This window comes from Elaeis guineensis, chromosome 16 (genome assembly GCF_000442705.2).
Source record: "Elaeis guineensis isolate ETL-2024a chromosome 16, EG11, whole genome shotgun sequence".
Taxonomy (NCBI): Eukaryota; Viridiplantae; Streptophyta; class Magnoliopsida; order Arecales; family Arecaceae; genus Elaeis; species Elaeis guineensis.
Window position 1 is genome coordinate 41,407,330 of NC_026008.2, and position 18,076 is coordinate 41,425,405.

An 18,076-nucleotide genomic window follows, 5' to 3' on the forward strand; every position below is an offset into this window, starting at 1 on the left:
TTCTTGTCATTTTCTCTTTGAGTTTCTTTTTATAAAGGACTGCTATCAGCCAGGTATCCATCCCTCATTTTATCTCTTCTGGTGGGAGAGCTCTGCCAGAGAGCTACTTTCGTGCAAAAATATTTCTTATCGTTTTCTTCTTGAGTTCCTTTGGATTTTCTATAGTTCTTCCAATGGGTAAGATTCCTGCAGGGGGTGGTTGGTCAGAGGTTCTGGCCAACGACTCCCTGTCGAGCCCGAGAGTTTTCTTGTTCTCGAATCCGATTGTTGGTCGATTTCGGAAGTGGCATTGTGCTTCGGGCCGATGTCAACTTTTCACTCTTGGTGCCGATGGTGGGGTCAACGACCCATTACTGTATATCTCGCATCCCCGTCTCAACTGCACGATCAAGGTCATCTTTGATGGTGGATGAAAATTTGAAGCCCTCCTTTAGCTCTTATACGAGGAGGGTGTGGTTGTCGACCGGATGAGACCCTTTCTGTTCCTGTATGAGTGGGTCAAGCTGTTGATATGGTTGGCTGAATAATGTGATCGATCAATCATCTTCACAGCTCAACTCGAGTCATATCATCCCCCGAGCTGGAAGGTGGAGTTTGTCGAACAAGACGATTCAAGGTGGGCCTGCCGATTCTTCAGTGGAGCGAAGGGCGGCGATGAAGATTAGTCGGCGTTTTCTTTGATTTTTCTTTTTGTAAAGAAATATGTAATTGGACTTTGATTCAATTTTATAATCTCTTTTTTTTGATAATGAAAGAAGTACTTCTCTTCTGAAATACTCCTCTGTATCGTCGAGTCTGCAATGTCTATTTGTAGAATAATCTCTGAATGTAGATCGTAGATCCGACCATTTCGCAGACTTTGTAGAATCTAGTCGCATAGTTTTCGACGTATTTAGTTAGGATAATGATGGTAAGTCGAATATCCATTATCCGAAGCTTGATCGGGTTTATACGTTGTATTGTTTGATAATCGGTGGCAAACCGAATATCCCTCGACTGAACGTGGCCATGTCGATATAGTTCCAATCCGACCTTGGTCATCTTGGCATTTTACCTTTTTTAGTTGATACTAAGTCGGCAAATTAGTCAGCTGCTTCAATGGAGAGCCGACTATGAGGGCAGCGTGGCTTTTGTGGAGAAAGTCTACATCGCTGGCACTGCCCTCCAGTTGAAGTCGATAAGTCGGTTCTACAAGGAAACCTGAATGTAATCGGTGTCAAGATAGTCGATCCTCTGACTTTTACAGTGAAAGTCAAAATATATTCGATGTCGAGATGGTTGATCTTCTGACTTTTACAGTGAAAGCCGAAGTATATTCGGTGTCGAGATAGTCGATCCTCTGACTTTTACAGTGAAAGCCTGCATACTTGATGTCGCTTTAAAATCATAGTCAGGATGTCGATTTTTGCAAGAGGACCGAAATATAGTCGACACTAAAGCAGTTGATTCTTCGAGTAGTTGCATTCGGAAGGAAGTCAAGCAGAATAAAATATCCGTCATGCTTTTATTAGCTAATTATCGAAACAATAACAGCATCGTCGTAAGGAGTTTGAATTCTCCGAATATTCTCTTTCGAAAAAGTTATTACATTGAGTTGTTGTCATTTCGCCGACTCTTCTTTGAGAGTTATCCCTCAGTTCAATCGTTCGAAGATCATATTGACGACTCTCGCAGTCGGCTGATTATTTACAGCTTCCTCAGTTGGCTAGTGGTTGAGTCGGTGGATCCCTCTGATATTTTTTGAGGTAGCCTCATCGTATCAGGGCCTCTATTTCATCCCTGAGCTGGATGCATTGTTCGGTGTCGTGATCGTAATCACGGTGAAATCGAAAATACTTTCTTCGATCGGGGTTCCTCATTTTCATCGATGGAGGGTGCCGTAGATATTCTGTCCCTTCGATCTCTATGAGGATCTGTGCACGAGGAGCAGAAAGAGGAGTATAGGAGTCATATCTGTTATACGTCGACCTTGGACTCCGTCATCGGGATGAGGCTCGCTTTTTAGTCGGGGGCCTACTTGATTCGATCAGAGCCCCATTCTTCTTCTGCTTCTTCTTTTGACCTTTGCTTTCGATTTGACGCCAGTTATAGGCTCCTTCGTCCATGCGTATGTACTTATACGTGTGCTCCAAGAGTTCAGCATACGTCTGAGGGAGAGTTTTGTCCAAAGAATATGTAAATAGAGATCCTCTCAGACCTCTTTTCATGGCCGAGATAGCCATATTTTTGTTAAGGTCCTTGACCTCGAGCGTGGTCGCATTGAATCGGGCCATAAAATTCTGGAGTATTTCGGTCTCTCCTTGTTTGATCGAGAAAAGACTATCCGAGGTTTGCGGCAGCTTCCGACTGATGTTGAAGTGGACCACAAAAGAATGTTTCAACTGTTTGAAAGAGTGGATGCTTCCCGATCGAAGCCTGGAGTACCAAGCTCGAGCAGCTTTTCAAAGTGTGATCGGAAAGTCAATGCATAGAAAGGTGTCGGTTGTCCTTTGGATTGTCATGAGAGCCTTGTAGCTCTCAAGATGATCAACTGGATCGGTAGAACCGTCATGGGATTCCACGTGCGGCATCTTGAACGTAGTCGGGATCGGTTCATCCAAGACATGTCGAGAGAGAGGTTGGGCAGCATGGAAATCAAAATCATTTGAAGATTTCTGATTGTCCATCTTGGGTTGGGCGAGTTGGCGGTCAATTTTCTCGAACTTACATTCGTAGTCTTCGAGCCGCTAGTGGTGGAAAACTCTAGGAGTTGAACCTCCCGATGAGTTAGAGGGAGAAGCAGACGGTGTTCGCGATCGCTTTTCCTTCCTTATCTGATCTAATTGAGAAAGAGAGGGGCACCGTGAATGGTGAGTGGCGCGTCGAGAGCGCCGCGAGTGCCGTGCTCGTTCCAATGAGAGAGCCGAGACGGCCGCTCTGGAGGAAGAGATGGAGATTGCCGTGGATGACGGTGGTTGTGCCTGAATGGCATCAAATGTGCCACCGATTACTCCGTCGGTGACTGTGGTGGCTGGGTCTGCTGCTGCTAGAGGCTTCTGACCACTTCCGTAAGAATGTTAATTTGCTGCATGATCGCAGCAATCTGGATGTCCGTGGTGACCACGGGTCGCGAAAAATTGGGCCCTGCTACCGGAGGCAAGAGAGGAGCCTTTTCTCGACGGGAAGAGTGCCTCGCTAATCCAGTTGCTATTGACCGTTGAGCTCTAATTTTCATCATTGCGAGTTGTCTTTTCTCCTACCTAGCACGCTAATCTGTTGTGGCCAACTCCCTCATCGTCTGTCGTCGGGAATGAGAACCTGCAAAACAACGTCCACACTGACTGGAGTTGTCTCCGACGGGGATCCTCTGATACTTAAGTCAGAGAAAAAAACTGGACAACAATATTTTTGAATGAGAAAAGTAGCAGAGCTCAGCTCGAAAGTGGCTTACCGATGCTGTTGCCTTACCATCTTTTTATAGAAAAGATAGTTGTAACCATCGGATATGGTCCCACATTTTATGACGTAGAATCATTGGGCTATAATCTCGTGGTGGGTTATTATTTTTCACAGATTACGCCGTGATATTTAAGGGATAACCGTCCATGACAGTTATGATAAGTCGAATGAGTCGGCCGACTGTGCGTCGGAGGTTAACCATCGGTTGAGAACTCTGAAATACCGATGGTCGAAGTAGTCTGCTGTCTGTAGTGTTCGAACATCGATCGCTTGCCGATCTTGAGTCGGTGAGGTGTGTTCGGTTGGTCGGTTGAGAGTAGTATCGGCCTGTTTGGTCGATGTTCGGTCGATAGTCGCTTTCAGGATTATGTCTGTTTGTGGGGTCAGAATTAGATATCGATCGATCTGCACTGGAGATCAGTCGATTTATGAAAGTCGATCGATTTATCCCAACAGGACCCATACAAGTTGATTATTTTTTCAACAACCAAAACAAAATTAATCCATGTCATATCAAGTGTACTTTTGTGGAAGGTATCCATCAGCACCATAAGATCCTTTCTGAGGACATGCTAATATCTTTGGAAGAACACACACAAAAAAAAAAAAAAAAACGCATCCCGTTCAAAAGATTAATTAGTTCCATGATGTAAGAAAATAGCATAGTGAATTTTGTCCAAAGAGAGAGCATGAATGGGAGCCACAAATTCCACAAACCAATCCCCATACCAAATATTCCATTCCTGGCTGTCATGATGGAATTATCGTGCCACGGAAACCTTGGTTTCAGCTTACATATACATCATCAAAAACTAGGCCATGAAAAATTAAGCACTTATCACCAAACTTGTCGAACTAAAAATCCAATCAACCGGCCACCATCGAACCAAATAATCGTAGATCCTTTTTTTTTTTTTTTTTTTGGTGGAATACAGGGTTCATAAGAACATAACAAAGAAAGAAAAAAAACAGAGTTTTAAACATACATCCCAACATAAAGTATGAGGATCTTTGAAAAGTGTTGGGGAATACCCACCGACCGACCGACCGACGGACGGAGGGACCGACCGACCGACCGACGGACGAAGGGACCGACCGACGGGCGCCATCACCGGCCAATTAACGGCCTACAATCGACTGAGGATGTGTCGGCCGGGCATGCTTTTCCGACCGACTGAACCTAGAAATCTGATGGCCGACTCACGCAAGGCTCGCCGACCAACGGAGGGGCCCGACGTCACTCAGCTGGCCACCGACCTAGGGTCGGTCGGCTCCTCCAATCGCCGTACAGCCGTCAGGGCTTGTCAGTCCTGACAGCAACATGCGGCACGGACTTCTAGGGGCATTGTCTCGCCGAGGGCGTTGTCAACCCTGGTGATTTGACAGCCCCACGACGACGTGACACTTTCACGGCGACTCTGACAATCTACAGTGAGTTGACAGTTCCTCAATTGTCCACGCCATACCGTGCTCCACTATATAAATTGGGGAAGGCAACAGTGCGAGGGGCTCTCCACTTCTCGACCTCGAGACCACAGGCTCGCACCTCTCTCCCTCTCTCCCTCGATTGAGCCCTCTGTCTTCATTTCACTGTTGCCCAGTCACCTCTCTGACTTGACCGTCGGAGAGTCCCCGCCGGAGCCGCCTCCGGTCAGTGTGGACTTCTCATTTTTGCAAGTGCACGTTCTCCGGCGATCGGACGACGAGGTGATTGGCCGCGACAGATTGGTGCACCAGGTAGGGGAGAGCACGATGACGAAGATAAGAGCCCAACGATCGAGGATCACCGGGTCGGCGAGGTGCTCTTCCCGCCGGGAAGAGGCCTCCCCGCCACCGTCGGCGGCGGAGCCTAGCTCTCCACGCCCCGCAGTGACCACGGAGGCGCAGATCGCGGCCATCGTACGGCAGATGACCGTACTGACGAATGCAGTCAAGAGCCTCCAGCAACAGCCGGCGGCCCGTCCGATGCTTTCCAGGAGCAGCCGCCGACGACCGCGCCGGTCCCCGTCGCCTCCGCGCGAGCGCCCTCAACAGCGATCCCACGGAGAGGAGGAGGGACGGCCATGGCACGATGACCGACGGTCCCACCAGCCCTCTCCTTCTCTGCTGGAACGGGTGAGGAAGGAGAAGCGGCCGCGAACGCCGTTCGCCTCCCCTTCGGAATCTTCTGGAGACGCCACTCCTGGGGTCTCCCAGCACCGACGGGCGGACTACTACGAGCGTCGATTCGAGGAGATCGACCGCCGGCTCGTGCAGTTGCAGGTGGACGGCCAGAAGTCTTCGAACGATGTCGACTTCCAGACCGCCCAACCTCTCTCCCGACTAGTTCTCGATGAACCGATTTTCAGTCGGTTCAAGATGCCGCACGTGGAGCCATACGACGGCTCCACCGACCCGATCGACCATCTTGAGAGCTACAAAGCTCTCATGACGATCCAAGGGGCAACCGACGCTCTTTTTTGCATCGGCTTCCCCGTCACACTCCGCAAGGCTGCCAGGGCCTGGTACTCCGATCTTCGATCGGAAAGTATCCACTCCTTCGGGCAGCTCGAGCACTCGTTCGTGGCCCACTTCAGCACCAGTCAGAAGCCGCCGCGAACGTCGGACAGCCTTTTCTCCCTCAAACAGGGGGAAAATGAGATGCTCCGACACTTCGTGGCGCGATTCAACACGACCACGCTTGAGGTCCGGGACCTCAACGAAGACATGGCTATCTCAGCCATGAAGCGGGGGCTGAGGGCATCCCGATTCACCTACTCTCTGGACAAGACCCTCCTCCGGACGTACGCCGAGCTACTGGAGCGCGCTTACAAGTATATGCGCATGGATGAAGGGGCATCCGACCGACGCTTGGCCGAACCCAGAGGCCCGAAGGAGAAGTGGAGGAAAGGTCGGGAACCCGCCGAACCCAGCAGACCCCCGACCGATAGTCGGGTCTCACCACCCCGACGAATCCAAAAGTCACCCCGACAACAGACTCCGAGGCCGGCACGCCCCAGGTATGATTCCTACACTCCTCTCTCCGCTCCTCGTGCACAGATTCTGATGGAGATTGAGGGGGAACAATACCTGCGACGGCCTCCGCCTCTGAAGGCAAAGGGCCTCGACCGACGGAAGTACTGCCGATTTCACCGAGGCCACGGCCACAACACCGAGCAGTGCATCCAGCTGAAGGATGAGATCGAAGCTCTCATTCGCCGAGGGTATCTCGGCAAATTTTGGAAGGGTCCGTCGACCCAACCCGTTGCCGATCGACGACCTCAGCCGACTGAAGAAGCGGCGACTAATCAGCCGACGGTCGGAGTCATCAACATGATCTCCAAGCGGCTGGGCCCGGAGACGTCTGCGGGAGGGGAGCCAACGAAAAAGCTACGCCCGGACGACGTGATCACTTTTATGGAGGAAGACGTTCGGGGCATCCAAACTCTCCATGACGATGCCGTTGTTGTGTCAGCAACAATAGCAAATTATGATGTAAAAAAAATTTTTGTTGATAATGGAAGTTCGACAAATATTTTGTTTTACTCGACCTTCTCCCGGATGCGACTGTCAACCGACCGACTTAAGAGGGTCTCCATGCCCTTGATCGGCTTTGCCGGAGAAGCCGTCACGACAGAGGGAGAAATTACCCTGTCCGTGACGGCCGGCACCGAACCACGGCAAAGCACAGTCCACTTAACTTTTGCGGTCGTCCAAGTTCCTTCGACCTACAACGCCATCCTTGGACGACCCGGACTGAACGCCCTCAAAGCGATCGTCTCGACGTACCATCTCCTCGTTCGATTCCTGATAAAAAATGGAATCGGAGAGATGCGCAGGGATCAACAGCTCGCCCGACGGTGCTTCCAGATCTCCGCTCAAAGCGATGAGTCGAAGGGCTCCTTGACAATCGACAAGTTGGACCAACGGGAGGAGGAAGAGCGAGGTTCGCCGGTCGAGCAGCTCGTGGCGATCCCGATAGCAGAAAATCCGGATCGGAGAGTTTGGGTCGGGTCTCAACTGCCCGACCCCGAGCGACGACGACTGACGGAGCTGCTGAAGGCCAATGCCGACATATTTGCTTGGTCGGCAGCAGATATGTCGGGCATCCCCCCAGAAACAATAACCCACCGACTCAACATCGATCCGACGATGAGGCCGGTGAGGCAGAAGAAAAGGTCTTTCGCTCCAGAGAGGCAGAGGGCCATCGACGAAGAAGTGGACAAGCTACTCGAAGCGGGCTTCATCCGAGAATCCACGTATCCCGATTGGCTCGCCAATGTTGTCATAGTCAAAAAAGCCAACGGGAAGTGGAGGATCTGCATCGACTATACCGACCTCAATCGAGCTTGCCTGAAAGACAGCTTTTCACTTTCCAAGATCGACCAGCTGGTGGACGCGACGTCCGAATTTCGACTGCTCAGCTTCATGGACGCCTTCGTCGGATACAACCAGATCCGGATGGCGCCTGAAGACGAGGAGCATACCGCTTTCGTGACTCCCAAGGGCCTCTACTGTTACCGGGTGATGCCCTTCGGACTGAAGAACGCCGGCGTCACCTACCAGCGACTTATCAATAAGGTCTTTAAAGACCAGATCGGGCGCAACATGGAGGCATACGTGGACGACATGCTGGTGAAGAGCGCGCAGATGCCGGATCATGTTCGGGATCTCGAGAAAACCTTCCGCACCCTTCGACAACACCGAATGAAGCTCAACCCGACCAAGTGCGCTTTTGGGGTGACCTTAGGGAAATTTCTCGGATTCCTCGTTTCTCAGAGAGGGATTGAGGCCAACCCTGAGAAAATAAAGGCAATCCTCGACATGCGTCATCCGAACACCAAGAAGGAGGTCCAACAGCTGAACGAAAAAATCGTCGCTCTCAGCCGATTCATTTCTCGATCAGCTGAAAGGTGCCTCCCGTTTTTCAAAACTTTGCACCACGCAAATGGTTTTTCTTGGTCGGATGAATGCCAACGGGTCTTCGAAGACCTGAAGAAGTACTTGACTTCCCCATCGCTGCTCGTAAAGCCGCAGGTCGGGGAAACCTTGTATCTCTATTTGGCCACATCTTCCGAGGCGATCAGTTCGGTCCTTGTCCGAGAAAATGAGAACCGAACCCATCAGCCTATCTACTACATCAGCAAGGTGCTTCACGTCGCCGAAGCCAGATATTCGGAGACGAAAAAGATGATCTTCATCCTGACCGTCTCCGCACAACGACTCCGTCCATACTTCCAAGCTCATGCCATAGTGGTGCTCACCGACCAGCCCCTGAGGGCGATATTGCGCCGACCGGACACATCTGGACGACTGGCAAAGTGGGCGATGAAGCTCAGCGAGTTCGACATTCAGTACCGACCGCGGTCTGCCTTGAAGGCTCAGGTCTTGGCCGACTTCATCGTCGAGTGCCCGACAACCGACCAAGGGTCGGGAGCTGAAGATCCGGGATGAGACGCGGTCTCCGAGCCAGACCCGGTCTCCACCTGGGTACTGCACATCGACGGAGCTTTAAACGCTCAGGGGAGTGGGGCTGGGCTCCTGCTCACGAATTCGGATGAGGTGGTCACCGAGTACGCCCTCCGATTCGACTTCAAAGCCTCCAACAACCAAGCCGAGTACGAGGCACTCCTCGCTGGCTTGAGGATGGCGAGGGAACTGGGCGTCGACAGCCTCCGGGCATTCTCCGACTCTCAGCTGATCGTGGGGCAGGTTAAGGGCGAATTCGAGGTGCGAGATCCGACCATGGTTAAATACCTTCAGAAAGTGAAGGTCCTCGTGGCACGCCTCAGGTATTTTGAAATTTCTCACATCCCTAGATCGGAGAACGCCCGTGCCGACCCACTCTCCAGACTGGCGACTTCGGCCTTCGATTCTTTGGGTCGGACGTTCGTGGAGACCCTCGAGCAGCCGAGCGTCGATCGGATCGAAGAAGTACAGTAGCTGACGGCCGAACCAAGCTGGATGGACCCGATCGTTCGGTATCTGACCGACGGGATCGGCCCCGAGGATCCCACGGAGGCCAAGCGACTCCGATGGTCGACCTCACAATATGTAATCATGGACGGCCGACTCTACAAGAGGTCGTTCTCCCTCCCCTTGCTTAGGTGCTTGGGACCGACCGACGGCGACTACGCTCTCCGAGAGGTTCACGAAGGAATTTGCGGGAATCACTTGGGGGGCAAGTTCCTGGCTTACAAAGTCCTGCGACAGGGCTACTACTGGCCTACCATGAGGAAGGACGCGGCCGAGTTGGTCCGAAGGTGCGAACCTTGTCAAAAGTACGCCAACATTCAACACCAACCGGCCAGTCAAATTGCTCCCATTGTTGCTCCATGGCCCTTCGCTCAGTGGGGGGTCGATATTCTCGGCCCTTTTCCCCCAGCGTCGGGTCAAAGAAGGTTCATAGTTGTCGCCATCGACTACTTCACCAAATGAGTGGAGGCCGAGCCCCTGGCGCAGATCACCGAGCGGAAGATGGAGGACTTCATCCAAAAGTCCATCATCTTCAGGTTCGGGTTGCCGCATACGATCATCACCGACAATGGACGGCAATTCGACAACCAAGACTTCAAGGACTTCTGCGCCAGGTTCCACATCACGCACCGACTGACTTCAGTCGGGCACCCACAGTCCAACGGCGAAGTCGAGGTGACCAACCGGACCTTGCTCCACGGACTCAAGACCCGACTAAACGAAGCCAAAGGCCTCTGGGTTGACGAGCTAGGCTCCGTTCTGTGGGCTTACCGAACGACCCCCCGCATTCCGATCGGGGAGTCGCCTTTCAACTTAGCCTACGGGACGGAGGCGATGATCCCGCTCGAGATTGGACTGCCGTCTTCAAGAGTCGAGCGGTATCGAGAGCCAGACAACTCCGAGAGTCGGAGGGCCGACCTAGACCTCCTCCCCGAACTGCGAGACGAGGCTCAAATTCGCATGGCTTAGTACCGACAGAAGGTCACTCGGTATTACAACGCCAAGATCCGACCGAGGCTTTTCAGGGCTGGTGACTTAGTCCTAAGGAAGGCAGAGGTCTCGAAGCCTCTGGACCAAGGAAAGTTGGCTCCAAACTGGGAAGGGCCCTACAAGGTAGCAGACACTTATGGTCCGAGGGCCTACCGACTGGAGACCCTTGAAACGAAACCCATTCTCCGAACTTGGAACGCCGACAACTTGAAGTTGTATTACCGATGAACTTTGTAATTGTTCAGTCGAAATACAAACTCGGTTTGAAATCTCGGAGTTTTAACTCTTCGACTAACGAACGGAGCTCACCAAGCCCAACCCCCGACATGCCGACTTGGACTTGGTACCCACCTGAAACCGACGACCTTATCGTCGGTAACGCATCGGACTCTCACAAGGACCGGTGCACCCATATGAATGGGAGTTGACACTCCTTCGACGACCGACGATGAATCGGACCCTTACCAGGACCGATGTATCCATGTCAACGGGAGTTGCACTCCTTCGACCTTCGACGACACATCGGACCCTTACAAGGACCGGTGCATCTGTACTAACGGGAGTTGACACTCCTTCTACGGTCGAACTTTCGGGCCATACCACCGGCTGACATGCCGGTCAAGCCCCGACCAAAGAAAGGCGAAATGCCTACGTGACCGACGTCGCGACTCCCGACCGAGCTATGGCCGGTCGAGGGATATTCGGCTTACCACCGTCTATCGCACAATACGACCTCAGTCGTATTCATGATTCACCGACCAGGCTACGGCCGGTCGGAAGATATCCGGCTTACCACCGCATATCGTGAGGCGCAGTACGGATACCCGACACAAGAGTATCGGGGTCTGACTTATCGGTGCTCCCTCGACAGAATGCGTCGGAAGACATTCGACTGAACGCGTCAGAGGGGACCCGACTACCGAACCTTTGTCACGGTCGGTCGGCTCCCGACTCAACGGACGTGCCCGACTGACAACCTTGACTACCAGAGGCCGATCCAAAGTCGGGACCTACTCTACCTTCGTGGCGGCACGAGTTGCCGAACGTCCTAACCGACCTATGGGGGTTAGCGACTTACATAAGTTAGCGACTCACGAAGACATTCAGCAACACACATGAAAGAAACAGACGAAGGATAAAGTGAAAGAAGCTTTCATTCAAAGTTCAAAGAATGTTTACAAAGTCGGGTCGAAGTCCGATTACGAGTATTCCAAAAAGAAAAAAGACAAAGGAAACAAAAGTCGGCAAGGCCCGATCATCCTTCTGAGTCGATCTCTTGGACCGACGGAAGATCGGGGATGACCGGTGTGTCGACCACGATCGGCGCTGGGTCGACGGCCGAAGCAGGACCTTCGATCGGCGGCGGCTGGCAGTCGGCGCCACTCGCTCCGGGACGGCTTCCTCTGCCACGACGACGCCTCCCGATGGCTGGTCGGCCATCTCCTCGGTGGCTTGCTCCTCGACCCCCGGTGGGACGATGCTGCTGAGGTCCAGCTTCGGGTACAAGGCCTGGACCGCATCCCGACCGTCCTCGTACCCCACCCGGTACGAGGCGAAGCCCGACTCGAGCATCTCCTCCCGGTACTGGTCGGAGGCCCGGAAGTCCTCCACCGCCCGACTGGCCGACTCCCTCGCCGACCTTGCCTCTTCTTCCGCCTGGCCGAGCGAGTCCTTCGCCGACTCCGCCTCCACCCTCGCTATGTCGGCGTCGGCCTGGGCGACCGACAAGTCCTCCTCAGCTTTGGCAAGGTTCTCCAAGCTGACCCAAAGCTGCTCGCGCTCGCCTTGGAGTTCGGCGGCAACGCCATCCCGCTCGTGCCGCAGACGATGCACGGCTCGGCCCTTGTGTCTGGCCTCCTTCTTGGCCGACCTTAGCTCGGACCCGAGCCGGGAGACTTCGTCTACCAACTTAGCCTCCCGGTCGGCCGACTGCTTAAGGTGGTCGACCAACATCGTTCGGTCGGCTTCGACCGTCGCCAACCTCTCCTTCCAAGCCGCCCGGACGGCCCCAAACCTCCGGTAACCGGCTTCAAGCTCCGACATGGTGTAGACCAGCTGCCGACGCAAGTGTTTCGTTAGAAACACATAGTTAGAAAAATTCTAAGGAAAAAGAAGGCGAAACAAGGCTTACCTCGACCATGGTCGGGTAGAACTTGGACAGCATCTCGGTCACTTGCCGGGACCTCAACGACTCCACATCGGCCGGGAGGAGGATCCCCTGGCACAACCTCCTCGCCAAGTTGTGGTCGGCCAACGCCGATGCCCCTTCGGAGAACTGTGCGCTTGGCGGCGCAGTCTGGCTCCCCGACCTTATTTCGTCCGCGGGGTTCATCGGGGCCTTCCCTCGATCGGCCGCCCCGACCGACGGGACCGGCAGCGAGGGGATGCTCGAGGTCGAATCAGCACCCCCCGTTGCGGCCACAGACGCCGCCGGATGATGTTCGATTTCCCGAACGCCATCCGGCTCCACCGCCGACGGTGAGGCAGCCGATGTTCCTTCGGCCGCTCCTTCCACCGGCCTCTCCTCCGCAGGCACTGCCGGAGCCGCGAGCGCTATGACGGGCTCCGATTGGTCGGTCACCGACGCTTCGACGGTCGGCGCCACGGGAGCAGGCTTCTTCGGAGGACGCGAAGGTCCTGCCCCCGATGCCGGCCTCTTCCTTGATGCGAATTGCCGAATCTCGGCGTCGGACGGCCGCATTCTTGGAGGTGTCCCTGCGATACCGACAAAAGTGTTAATCAAAGAACCGGACCAAGGACCGAATGGAAAGAAGACCAGGGGATCGGGCGATACCTAGTCGGGGGACCAAGCTCAAGCCGGCGTCATAGAGAGCTTGTTCGGTAACAAGCTCCCTCTGCTTCAGGACCGACATATCTTTGAGTCGGTGGAAGTCCTCCCGGTCGTCCGCCTCCACCCGGCTGTTGTCATTGGCTTCGGTTCGGGGCACGCCCCAGTGGGAAGGAAAGCCCCAAGAAGATGAAGATGATACAAAGAAAAACTGGTTCTTCCACCCATGGATGGACGATGGAAGACCAGTGATGAAGGAAAGGCCCTTCCGGGGGTTGAAGAGCCACCACCCTCGGGCTTTAGGGTGGGGTCGGAGCACAAAGAAGGCCCGAAAGAGCGAAATACGAGGGTTGGTCGGCAAGAGCTGACACAACAGCGCAAAGCTAATTATGAGACGGACGGAGTTCGGCGCCAGTTGCGCCGGACAGAGTCCGTAATAATTCAACAAATTCCGGACAAACTCCGGAATCGGGAGCCGAAGACCCACGCGAAGGTCTTCGACATACAACGCCAGTTGGCCGAGGGGAGGGCTGTTAACCCGACCGCCGGCCCCTGGGGTGGAGAGTTGAAACTGCTCCGGGATGCAATACTGCTTCCGAAGCCGTTCAACGTTCGGCCCCGAAAGCGAGGAAACCTCAACTTCCGGAGTCGACCGGGAGTCGTTAGTCGGATTTCCCGACCGAGCTCCCCGAGTCGGATTTCCGGCCATTGCACCGAAACCGAACAAGAAGAGGAAGAAGCGAAGAGGAAGAAGAAGAGGAGGGGAAGACCACGAACCGGCACCGAACCCTTCCGGAAGCAGGAGGAAAGGCTCTGCCCACGACGACTGAGAAATCGTCCGGACAGAGTTTCTGCAGCAAAATGTCAACAATGGGGCCTGGGTCCGGATGGTCCTATATATATAGGGCCGTCCGACGGCCGAGATGTCTCCGCGTCGACCGAAGCCTCACGGATGTGCGACATGTGGCGGCTTCAGGTGGCCTGATGATTCGGTGCGCCCCATCCCTGGGCGGCCGCACCGCCCCCATTAAATGCAGGGGGCGCGGCCCAACCACCTCCGACACGTGGCAAGCGGGGCCGCGGTTCCGCATTAAAGTGCCTGCGCCGATTCGCGTTCCCGATGGGATGCCTGACAGCGCACCACGACGGTCTGCGTTTCCCAAAAGGCGCCGGATATCCGATCGTCTGACACCGAATCGTCCGGCACCCGAACTCCTGACGCCGACGTGGCGTCTGACGATGACAAGATGTGACATCTGACACCGACTAGACGTCTGACGCCAGCAAATCGCTCGGCATTTATGAGACGTCTGACACCGTATCAACCGGCGGTACGGTCGGATTTTTGCATACGACGAATCCACTCCTGTTCGCCTAGGGTTGCTGCCCAAATAAAAACATCGGCCAGCTCACCGTCTGACTCAGGAGTGGAGGGGGGCAACTGTTGGGGAATACCCACCGACCGACCGACCGACCGACGGACGGAGGGACCGACCGACCGACCGACAGAGGGACCGACCGACGGGCGCCATCACTGGCCAATTAACGGCCTACAACCGACTGAGGATGTGTCGGCCGGGCATGCTTTTCCCGACCGACTGAACCTAGAAGTCTGATGGCTGACTCACGCAAGGCTCGCCGACCAACGGAGGGGCCCGACGCCACTCAGCTGGCCACCGACCTAGGGTCGGTCGGCTCCTCCAATCGCCGTACAGCCGCCAGGGTTTGTCTGTCCTGACAGCAACATGCGGCACGGACTTCTAGGGGCATTGTCTCGCCGAGGGCGTTGTCAACCCTGGTGATTTGACAGTCCCACGGCGACGTGACACTTTCACGGCGACTCTGACAATCTATAGTGAGTTGACAGTTCCTCAATTGTCCGCGCCATTAATGACGGCGCCATACCGTGCTCCACTATATAAATCGGAGAAGGCAACAGTGCAAGGGATCAGTCCATTTCTCGACTCCAAAATCACAGGCTCGCTCCTCTCTCCCTTCCTCTCTCGATTGAGCTCTCTGCCTTTATTTCATTGTTGCCCAGTCACCTCTCTGATTTGATCGTCGGAGGGTCTCTATCGAAATCGTCTTCGATCAATATGAACTTCTCATTTTTACAGGTATATATTTTTTGATGATCGAACGGCGAGGCGATTGGCCGCAATAAAAAGCAACACTATTGTTGAACGAATTCAAACCAAAAAATCGTAGTTTACCGGCCTCTCTTATCAACACGTGAGATCGTTGAACGCTATAGTGGATTTTAGCTCGATAGTCAAGTGTCAAAAAAGAGGACGCACGGTATGGCTGCAGAATACGCACGGTTATCTCGTCAGCATCGAGATGAACAATGTGCCTTCGTCAACCCAAAAGTCTCTACTTTGCATTTAATGCGACTAAAACGACAAGTCGTTCGTTGGCTTTCCATTGTCGCTCATATAGTATATAGTAAGTCTTACCAAAAAAGGAATATATATATCCATAGTATATGGTAAGAGGAATAGTGTCCGGTAGATAAGATCCGTTTCGCGTCATTGCAAATTTACGGAGTCATGATTCCTAATGTGTCATGATTAAGCATAAATTAATAAAAATTATGAATAAATGAAAAACTCCAATAAACAGCTAGCTATGGGTTGATGGTCCCTCTGAAAGAGAAGTTTCTATTTTTTTTAGAACTGAAGCTGTACCTTTTATGCGAATCCACTGTTCGACCGTCCATCACATAAATCTCAAAATAATCCAAACTCTGCAGTTCATCCATTTACATAAATTTCAAAGTGATCGATTGATGATCTATTGGTGAATTGGCATGAAGGAAGGGGGATCATTCTTTTATGCCAAAGTCTCGTTATTGGTTCCAATCTTTCATTGTTTGTTGTTCTAAATTAGTATTATCACCACAAGTTAGTTAACTTTTCAAAATAAAAAAAAAAAAAGAAAAAAAAATCTTTTCTAGAAGTCAATGTCTCACGCATGTATTTTAAGAAGTGGTCCTAACATTGTCGGCAGCACATGTTACTCTATTTGTATAGGATGTGTACCAGCAATAGTTCTCTATTTTGCACTTCAAAATGTACCGGATAATTTGCATGATAATGTTTTATTTCTGTAAAGAAAAACCGGAATGAGAGGAAGTTCAACAAAGAGGATGCAAACACTTTTAAAATTTATCTTCACCATCCTATGGAGCTAAGCAATGGATTTTCAAACTAGTGCAATCTTCAAGTCACTTGGTACAAATTTAATGATGGTGTTATAGCCAGCTTGCTCTAGCAAATTGGCCAGATAGAAGTGAAGGGTTCTATCTCTAGCATGCAGGACAATCCTTTCAAATGCAGTGTTTTCTTTTATCCCCATTTATATTATATCTTCTATGGTTATGCGTTTATCTTCATTAAAAACTCTTGAAAATAAGTTTAGAACCTTTTAGTGGGGACATCAACTTGATAGAAAAAGCCTTCCTCTACTCTCTTGAGAAACCATATGCCAGCCTAAAAGTAAAAGGACATGGTTTATATATACTTCAGACCAAACAACATGCTTTGCTTTGCAAATTGGCTATCCAAGTGGTATTGAAAACATATTCTTTATGGTCAGAAATAGTGTATACTAAGTACAAATTCGTTGGATCTTAATTGCACCATATAAAGCCAAGGAAGGCTTATGATATATGGAATAAAATATGTAGGTTTGGATCTAAGGTGCATAATCATTTTCAAAAATATGTAGGCGTGGTATAAACTTAATTGAATATATGAAATCTTGGATGATGATATTGGCCAGCTTTCTTAAATGCGCATGATGATTTATCAAATATGAAAGTGGCTAAATTTATTACTTATGAAAAGGAATGGGATTTTTGCATTGGTTAGCCTATTATTTTGATCCGGTAATGACGAACCAGCGGATTATCCTACTAGCTCGCATGGTAATTTGGATTTCAATTCTTTAGCTCGGTTATCCCATTACATCAGATTTCTTGTTCTAATAGATGCTATTTGTATTCGATTTATTAGATACTAATTTGTGTATTTTTCTTTCTTTCATGAGGTCTTATGACCTCTCATTGTATTTAAAAAAAAAGAGAAGAAATTAATATGATCAGTTATGTGGAACTCTTCCGAATCTTCTAATCCTTCTTCAAATGAAATGTGCTAGCTCGTTAACCATCGTGAAATGGCCCCAGTTGATGCCCAATTCTAGTGGATATGGAAATTGATGGCACCAATGCGGATGAGTTTTTTCTGGTGGAAACTAGCTTGGTTAAAGTTGCCATTCGAAACTCTACTTCATGATATAGATGTTCGTTCTAATTAGAATTTATATTGTGATCTCAATCCTCAATTTATTGAACATCCACAGCATGTCATAAATGTTCTTTTGCAAGTAACTGTTGGCATATACTAGATTTTATGCCTGCATCATTATGAGCTTTTGTATTCTTTTTGACTAAGTTGAAGTGGGGAAAGGTATTAAAGCAACCTACGCATCTATAGCTTGGTTCTTCTGATTTGCTAGAAATCAAAGAATCTTTCGTTCACAGCATTTTAATCAATGATCTATTAAGAATGTCACAAGAATTTTCACAATTCCATTATGTCCTTTTATGCTCAGTCAAGGAACTGGGCATTTCATAATCTGCTTGGTAGCATACTAAATGTTCTCTAATAGTGGGTGGCTTCTCCTCTTAGGGTATTAAAGATATATTTTGATGGGACAAAAAGGAGGAGACAAAGCGACTGGAGCTTGTACCATTATGGACCACATAGGAATTTTATTGTGGCTGCTGGTAAACAATTATCGCATTCCTCTATTGTTGTTATGACTGATTTGTTCAAGCCTGAGTGGGATTATTTTATATTGTGCAAGTTTATCATCCTACTCGAGTTTGACTCGAGGATAAGA